General features: G+C 41.2%; 1 long non-coding RNA gene across 1 annotated transcript; it reads left to right on the top strand.

Annotated features, from left to right (window-relative positions):
- The first annotated feature begins 2,034 nt into the window (after positions 1 to 2,034).
- LOC139355708 (uncharacterized) lies at positions 2,035 to 5,039 on the top strand. Its single transcript, XR_011606577.1, has 3 exons — positions 2,035 to 2,270; positions 3,132 to 3,261; positions 4,632 to 5,039. It is a non-coding gene; the product is annotated as an uncharacterized lncRNA (long non-coding RNA).
- Positions 5,040 to 9,529: the final 4,490 nt, after the last annotated feature.

The following is a 9,529-nucleotide window of genomic DNA, read 5'->3' as shown; positions in this document are numbered from 1 at the left end:
CATCATGGTAGCAATTGTTATGTAAGAAAGTACTAGAAGAATGACAAAACCCAAGAATCAAATGTATCTGCTTACACAGGGGACTGCATACTCCAGTGCCTTCGAGGACCAAGCACGTAGGTGAATGTGTGAAGTGACTATGGGAATGGTGACTTCTAGGAATGGCAGGAACTGAGTTAGATGGAGGGTGCTTAAAAGTTTTCAGGTTTTTGCACACACACCCACACATGCACCCACCCACCCATCCACCCACACATTGTATTGGCCAAACAAAACCTGTCTGCCTGCTCAGTTCAGCTCTTGGCTGCCAATGTAGATCTGGGACTAAGAGTTTTGTTTGGTGCCTCTCTTCTGCCTCCTCCCTACTTGGAGAATCCCTGGAGGGCAAAGCTATGTCTTAACCTTATATCCTGCCTGCATTGTATCTCCCTTGTTACTTTGCCCAGTGAACACTGGTTCCAAGTGCTAAAATGAAGCAGGCACTCCCTGCTACATATAGCAGAAAATGGCTACTGACAATTGCTGTACCTGTTATCCAGTGGCCATGACCTCTGAAGTTGCACATCAAAAAGGGCCTATATGTGGGCCAAAAATGCCAATTCTGTGCTTTACACAGCCTCCCTAAACCTACTTTGCATGTGATGTGTAAATTATTTTTGTCTGTGTTCCATATAATGCTGCATTTTTTTTTCTCTTCTGTCTATTCCTCCCACCAAACTTGGCCTTTCTTGATCCTGATCTTTCCCCTCCCATCTTTAGCATTATAAAACGGAATTTCTCTGTTGGTTTTTCCTTTTCTGCCCTCTCGTCTTGGTTCCTTTTGCTCTTTATCCTTTCTTTTTTCTCACATTTATGTTGCAACCTCAATGAATGGTATTGTCAGGGAGTGCGATCTTCTGGTTAGTAGAGTTTGTGTTGTTTAACTGACATTCTACTCCTTCAAACAGTGCAACTTTTTCTGGTGGGTAATGTTTCTGAAATAGATGGGTAGTGAAGAAGTACTTTAGGTTGATCTTTATTTATCTGTTCAAATTCTGTACTATGAGATCTATATAAAAGAATCTACATGACATATATGTAACAAATATGTAAATGATATATATATATATATATATAAATTATAAAGCATAATAAAATGAATACCTCTGAACCCACCTTCCATCTTAATAAGTAGAACGTTGAAAATCCTGTTGACATCTTGTATTTTACTCAGTGTTTCTTTGATGCCTGCCAATCCTGCCTTAGGGTCACCATTATAAGCATCAATTATGACTGTACAATATGATGGATGCATAATGTAATGCTTTAGTCAAAATATAAAATAAGCCTCTGAGTTGCTTCTTGCATCTGTCACCTCTTCTCCTTCCCAGATGTTACTGTGGTGGCATGGGCCTTGAGGAGCTCATCTATACCATGAAAAGAGCACCCTCATTTGTCTCTTGGTCTCCATTTTCACTCAAGGTTGAACCAGGAGCTGGATACAGAGACAGGACTCTAGGAGGGTATGAGTGGGGGGGATTCAGTCAATACAGACAAGAAACTATGTGTCTCAATTAGAAATATGGTATTAGTTCAGTTTTCATACAACTCCAAATAAACTAGCAAAATAGGAGTTGATTCTATTTACATGCCACATTAGTTTCCAATTGTTCTGTGACAAATTACTACAAATTAAGCATCTTAAAACAATACACATTTATTATCTCATAGTTTGTGTTGGGCAGGATTTCAAGGCAAAGCTTGGCTGCATCCTCTGCTCAGCCTTTCATATGGCTGAGATAAAGGCATTGGCTGGGATTGCACTCTCATCTGGAGGCTCAACTGGGGAAGAATCCACTTCCAAGCTTATTCAGGTTGTTGGCAGAATTGACTTCCTTGTGGTTGTATCACTGAGGGTCTCACTTTTTTTGCTAGCTAATGGCTTGAGGCTGATCCTGAGTCCTCGTGGTCACCTGCAGTTTTTCTTGTCACATGGGCTTCTTCAACCTGGCTGCTTGCTTCATTGCTGCAGGGAGAGTCTCTGGCTTCTGTCTGCTAAGGTGAAGTCTTCTGTGATGTAACATAATCCAGGAGAGTGACATCCCATCACCTTTGTTATGTTCTGTGGGTCACAGGTCCTGCCTACCCTCAAGGGGAGGGGATGACACAGTGGCATAAACACCAGAAGGGGAATCATTGGGGGTCATCTTAGCATTCTGTCTACTACATATACCTAAGTGGACAGTGCTTTGGAGCAGGAAAACAAATCCTCATCAGGCAGATATATTTTGGTGGGGTTTCTTCCCAAAGATTTTGTGATTATAATTAACTGAAAGTTGGCATTCTACTGAAATTTTAAAACCAAATGATGCATTATGTAGTGCTGAGTGTTTGGAAGGAGAGACTTATTTTATTATTTAAATTTTAAACCCTAAATATACTCCCCAAAGTGCTTTAGTTTAAAAAAGTGTAAAGTAGAACTGATTAGAGAAAAAGTATATAGTAGAGGGAACTATTTTTCCAATTTTAGAAAAGACAATTGATTCTGTTTGGGCTAGGAAAAATTAATCAGTTCCTGAATATGATTTTTATCAAAAGAAAATTCATTTCTCCCTGTTTCAATTAAATAAGTGTTAAACCACAAAAATACTGGTTTACAGGGATACAAATTAATTAATTAGCCCAGTGCACCCGTCAACTTTTGCTCTAACTTCCACACTGTCATCAAAGCTATCTGTCTTAAACATAAACTTGGTTTTGTCACCTTTCTGATAAAAGCCTCTGATAATTTCCCATTGCCCAAAGGATCAACTTTGTCTTTTTTTTTTTTTTTTTTTTTTTTGAGACAGAGTTGTGCTCTGGCACCCAGGCCGTAGTGCAGTTGGGCAATCACAGCTCACTGCAGCTTCAAACTCCTGGCCTCAAGCAATCCTTCCACCCTGGCCTCCCACAGCTTTGGGATTACAGGCAGGAGCTACTGCACCTGGTCTTAAATCTTAAGCCTGATATTTATGAATCTTCAACAATTGGCTCCCTTCTACACTTACCATCTTCCTCTCCTTTCATGCCTCTTGCTCCATCCAATGCTGTGGACAAACCACACAGTTTCATAAACCCCATTGCTCCTCTTTCTTGTCCTTGTCTCTGCACAGGTTATGCCCTCTACTTGGTGTGTGTCTACTTACTCTTTGGGAGTTCCAGAGACTTTGCTTCTAGGCCCCAAGGAGAGATGTATCTATTTCTCTTACCAATAGATTCCTTGGGGATGGTGCCTGACACACAGTAAGTACTCAAGTATTGCCTGAATACGTAAATCTCAGATTTCTCTTATTCAAAATGAGGGATTAGATGAAATGATGGTTCCTTATAGCTCTAAATTTTAAAAAATCATCACATGGATTAAGAGAATGTGAGACTGCATATAAATAAACTGTGTGGAACCGATTCTAAATGCTACAGGGTTTCAGAGGAAGAAGGTATTATACTGTGCTGGAATAGTCAAGAACATTTTTTGCTAAAGGAGGTGGAATTTGAAATAGGTATTGAAAGATGAGAGGGAATTTGAGCCCTTGCTAACATGACGCCTTCTTTACAGTAGGCCCTCATTAAGTTTACTGATTTGAATTGAAATGTAGACAAAGGGGGAGGAGGAAAGACTTTGCAAATGAATTAAAGCAAGACCAGGAGCTCCAGTGCAGGAATGCGCACTGGTAAATGTGGACTAGGAGGACATTTTCCTGAGCAGAGTGTGTTCTGGTCAATAGTGAAAACTAATAGTGGTTCTGTAGGTTGAAGTGATATTATGGAAGATCTGCAAATGAAGGAGTGCAGTTTGGATTGGTATGGTACGCAATAGTGAGCCATGACATCTTCTCTAAATAGGATGATATTATAGTATTTTAGGTTTATTAGTCCGATGCTGGTAAGCTGCCTGGATGGTCAAAGAAGAGAATAGTCAGGGAGATTAGGTAGGAGGCCTTAACTTGGATAAAAATAGTTCCTTATATTTTTACACCTCTATGATTTAGAAGATACCCACTAAGCCTACAAGAGAGGTTACCACAAGCCTTGTAGGAAGGTAGAGAAGATATTAATATTTTAGGAGATATTAATATTCTTATTTTACATGAGAACTGTGATTCAATCTGAATTAGCCCAAGGTCATATAGCTGGTAAATAGTATATGGCAAACGGTGTTACTGGAACTCACACCTACTTTTTTTCTTAACTTCTGTGGATGATTACTTTTATGTGTCAACCTGACTGGACTAAGGGATGCCCAGATGACTGGTAAAACATTATTTCTGGATGTGTCTGTGGGGGTGTTTCTGTACGAGATTAACATTTGAATCTGTAGAGTGAGTAAAGAGGATCACCCTCATCAATGCATGTGGGCATCACCCAATCTGTGGAGGGTCTGAATAGGACAAAAGGGCAGAGGAACGGCAAATGTGCTTCTGTTTCAGCTGGGACATCCATCTTCTCCCGTTGCTCTGGTTCTCAAGCCTTCAGACTCTGACTGGGAGACTGGGATTTACACCACTGCCCGCCCTCCCTCAGTTCTCAAGAAAGAACTGATTAAAGCACTGGCTTTCCTGCAGTGATAGGTATCTCTGTCTGTCTGTCTGTCTGTCTCTCTCTCTCTCTCTTAGGTTCTGTTTCTCTGAAGAACCCTAACTAATACAACTTCTAAGTCCAGTATTCCTGCCATTAAGAAAAAGAGATTTCAAACATTAAAACTGAGGAAGCTATGCAACTTTATAAGGTATGTGAATCAGCATAATGTAGTGGAAAGAGCCGTGGCCCAGATATCAGGAATTTAAATCCTAGTCCTTAGACTAAGGCAACCAGTGTGGCCTTCAATAGAAACATTCTTCTGTGGTCAACTTCCTTTTCATCATCTCTCACAAGGGAATTGTGCTCCAGTTCATTCTGGCTCACTCGTCTTGGAATTTATGTGTCATCAGCTAGAAGTTTCATGACCCAGTGAAGCTGGCATCATGGCAGCACAAACAAAGAAAAATGAGAAACTGGAGGAGATGGTTCATTTTAGGGCCAAGGGTGATGAGTTCAGGTTTGCACATTAGGAAAAAGCTAAAGGGCGTGGTAGACAGAATCATGGCCCCTTAAAGATGACCACAACTGAATCCCCCAAATCTGTGACTATGTCGCCTTATGTGGCAAAAGCAACTTTGTAGATGTGGTTGATTTAAGGATTTTGAGGTGGGGAGATTATTCTAAATTATATGGGTGGGTCCTAAAAAAAATAGAAAGGCAAGTCAGAGTTAGAAAAGGAGATGCAGAGGCAGAAGCGGAGGTTGGAGTGAAGCGATGTCCCTCTTTGAAGATGGAAGTGGGGCAGGCTATAAAACCTAGAAAAGACAGGAAAATGGATTTCTCTCCTAGAGTCTCCAGAAGGAACACAGCTTTGCTGACACTTTATTTTATTTTATTTTATTTTATTTTTATTTTTTGAGACATCTCACTCTGTCACCCAGGCTGGAGTGTAGTGGTGTGATCATTCCTCACTACAGCCTTGAACTCCTGGGCTCAAGAGATCCTCCCACCTCAGCCTCCCTACTAGAAGGGACTACAGGCATGTGACACCATGCCCAGATAATTTCTTTAGTTTTTGTAGACACGGGGTCTTGCTGTATTGCCAGGTTTGGTCTCCAACTTCTGGGTTCACGTGATCCTTCTGCCTCAGCCTCCCAAAGTGCTGGGAATATGGGCGTGAGCCACTGTGCCCAGCCAACACCTTGATTTTAGCTCCGTAAGACTCCTCTTGGAGTTCTGGTTCTCCAAGACTGTCAGATGAACTTGTAATGTTCTGAGCCACCACGTTTTTGGTAATTCGTTACAGTAGCCATAGAAAGCAAATAGCAGAAGTCACTAGGGAGGGAGGATGAATATTTTTTGAGCCCTTCATGTGCATCAGGCATTGAAGTCACAATAAACTGGTGGGGGAAACAGTGTGCTCATCATTTCATGTATTAGGAAAATAAACCTAAGAGCGGAAGTAACTTGCCCAAAGTGACACAGTCAGGAATTGAGACTGGGGGCTGTGTGCGTGCTTACGCATCATGCATATGCTGTGCTGAAAGGCAAAAGCCCGCAAGATGCCTACACAGCGACATAATCACACGATGCTGGAAAATCAGGAAAAAATGTGTATTGTACAAATCAATGGACCAGGGAGTTGGCAATGCGGAAGACCTTCAAGTGAATGGCCAGGACCAACTATGTATCAGTAGCAGGTGCTTTTTACACATGCTATTTCATGAAACACAAAACACCCTGCAAGGTAAATTTTATTCTCCTTATTTTTATGGTTGACAAAGGGAGGCTTCAGTTTAGAAAGTACCTTGCCCCAAGTACTACAGCTAGTTAATGCCAGAGCTAAGATTTAAATATAGAGCCTGCCTCCTGTGATTAAGAAAAACAAAACATTTTTTATTTTAAAAAAGGAAGACCCAGAGAAGGGCATAATTTAACCATCACTTGGAAGTATATGACCCCACCACACAGAGGATCAAAGTTAGCTTCGTGGCATGAATATTTACATAATTATTTGTTCTCCAGGTGTTTAGCACAGTCCTGGGTGTATTATAGGCACCTAGTGTATACTTGTGTAGTGAAATCTGACAGTGGGACAGAGGGGCTTCTGTGTAAGGTTAACTAAAAAGGCTAAAACCCTTAAAGTCTAGATGATGAAGGCTGAGCTCTGACGGGGCTCAAATATAACAAAGTCCATTCTCCCTTTGAAGCATTTCAGCAGGATGAATTAATCACCAGTCTCCTTCCTTTCTCCCCTTCCTGACTGCCCAAAGCACATACCCTACACCAAGCCCTTGGGCCCTTAGCACTTTACTTCACCCTGCTGTTTTGACTGTAGGGTCTCCCACTGCCTCCAGCATCAAGCCTAACTTTCTAGGGCTCCGTAGCCTTCTCCCTACCTGCATCTTCCCTCTCTAGCCTCACCCCTTGTCTGTGCAAACCCTTGTCTCTGGTCAGCCTGATGCCCTGATAGGAGACCATGGAATCCTTGTCTCACATCTACCCCTCCTCTTACCTACATCTCTCTCCAGAGCTCCAGCATTTTGGTGAACTCATCTTGCACCCCATAATGCCTTCTTTAACTCTTTCTGCTCCTCTCCCTAATTATTTTGTTACTATTTCCATTTGCACTTAGAATAAAATAAAAACTCCTTAGCACAATTGGAATGCCTCTTTCTTCCATCTCAGTCTCCCTTGGATCCCCTCTCCTTTTTGCCTATGATGTCACATACTGGCCTCAGGTCCAGGAGCTCACAGCTCAGGTCCCGACATGGGTATCTTTCTGCATTTGGACCCTGCCATCGCCAAAAATAGTCCCTCCTGTTTCAATTACAACTTAAATGTCACTTTAGAGTTGGCTTCCTGATTCCTCATGTTTCAGTAGATCCCATTTTGTTTAAACCTCTTAGTTTTTAAAAAATCTTTTATAAATGCTGTCTTGTTTTCATCTTTATAATTATTCATTTGTATGTTTGGTTGATCACTATCTACCATTTCCCCTAGAGTCAGCTCCATAAACAATGTGTTTTGTTTTCAGTGCCTAGCATGGTGCCTGACATGTAGTAGGTGCTTATATATTTGTTCACAAATGAATATCTTATGTTAAACTCTCTAGTCACTAATTGTTCTGTAAATTTGAGCATCACTTCATGACTTCTTTATAATGCTGTTTTGTTGACTCATGTTGGTGGGTGTCTATTTCCTGTCTTCAATAGGACTGTACATTGCAGAAATGATCTCTTATATTTCTTTGCACCAAACCAAGCTAGATGCAAAGAATGAATGAAGTTAGACTTAATTTGGTGTCTGTCACATTCTGAAATACTATAACCAGGATAAGTGTCTAAACTTGAAGGAGACACCACAGTGGGGTTTCATGTTACTTTGGGTCCTGGTAGTATTGGTTGGGATCTAAGGTCTGCACTGAGCCTAAGAACTGTGTATACCTCAAATTTTCTTTGCATTGGAGACATATCACTTGGCCAAAAGACCAAATGAGCCAGCATCAGATACAATCTTGTATCTTTGGTTGAGGACCAGAGAAAAGATTTGGCTTGAAATGGGAGGGCATGTGGGAGGACAAACACAAATCTTTAAGTCCTAGAATCCCACTTTGCCTGGGAAGACAATCATATTAGAAACTAAGGAACAGAGGTCTACAGTGTTCTATTTCCCATTTCACACTCAACCTGGGGATATGTGCTCTATGCTCATTCTCGGAAGTAGCCTGTATGATTTGATTTGTTATTGATCCTCATTTCCTTCCTTCCTTCCTTCCTTCCTTCCTTCCTTCCTTCCTTCCTTCCTTCCTTCCTTCCTTCCTTCCTTCCTTTCTTTCGTTCTTTCTCTTTCCCTTCCTTCCTTCCTTCTTTCCTTCTTTCTCTTTCTTTCTCTCTCTCTTTTTTTTTTTTTTTTTGAGACAAGGTTTCACTCTGTTGTCCAGGCTGGAGTGCAGTGGCACAATCACAGCTCACTGAAGCCTCAACCTCCTGGGCTCAAGTGATCCTCCCACCTCAGCCCTCCAAGTAGCTGGGACTATGGGTGCACACCACCATGCCAGGCTAATTTTTAAATTTGTTTTTGCAAAGACAGGGTCTTGCTATGTTGCCCGGGCTAGTTTCCAGCTCCTGGGTTCAAGAGATCCTCCCGCCTTGGCCTCCCAAAGTGTTGGGATTACAGGCATGAGCCACTGCACCCGGCTATCCTTATTTTCTTTTGGTTGGGCATGATTAGTTGACTTCACATACGGTAAGTGTATGTATGATAAAGTTACACTGTACTCTGCTCTTTGGGGAGTTAATACCTGAAGCTTGTTATCCTTACTTAGACAATACAGTGGATAAAAATATAAAGAAGGTCAAGAAGGGTTTAAATCAATTCACGGATGTCAGAGTTATAACTAGTTCTTAAGAGACAAAAAAATTTACAAAATACTCAGTGATGTTACTGTTAGAGAATACAGATGTTCTTACCCCCCCATTCCTACTAATCTCTGTGACACTACATATGTGTGCACATTCCCTATGACCTCCCCAAACTTCCCCCCAAACATTTATCTTTCTCCCATCCTTGTCCCTACTCACACCATTTCTCTCCACCATTACCACCACCCTACATGTAATTACGTTGTTTCTTAGGTATCTTTCCAGAGTTGCTTTATGCAAACACAAACAAAATAAGAAAAGGTAACCTTATCTCTTCCCCTTTCTTACAGAAAATGCAGCATGTTCTATTGTTTTGCACTTTGGGTTTTGTGTAACAAAGCATCCTGCAACTCTCTGTATATCATTAAAAAGAAAACTATCATTTTTTAACATCACTGCACCATATTCTGTTGTGTGGATGTACCATAATTTAACTAGTTCTCCTTTGGGTGGACATGTGGGTTTTCCCCCTCCATTCTTTCTCTCAATTGTAAGCAATGCTAAATGAATAATCTTGTACACACGTACTTTCTGACATCTACGTATTTATCTGTAAGATAAAGTCCCAC

This window comes from Macaca nemestrina, chromosome 8, assembly GCF_043159975.1.
Source record: "Macaca nemestrina isolate mMacNem1 chromosome 8, mMacNem.hap1, whole genome shotgun sequence".
NCBI lineage: Eukaryota > Metazoa > Chordata > Mammalia > Primates > Cercopithecidae > Macaca > Macaca nemestrina.
The sequence above is the reverse complement of the archived record's forward strand: the minus strand, read 5'-3'. Positions and strand labels throughout refer to the sequence as shown.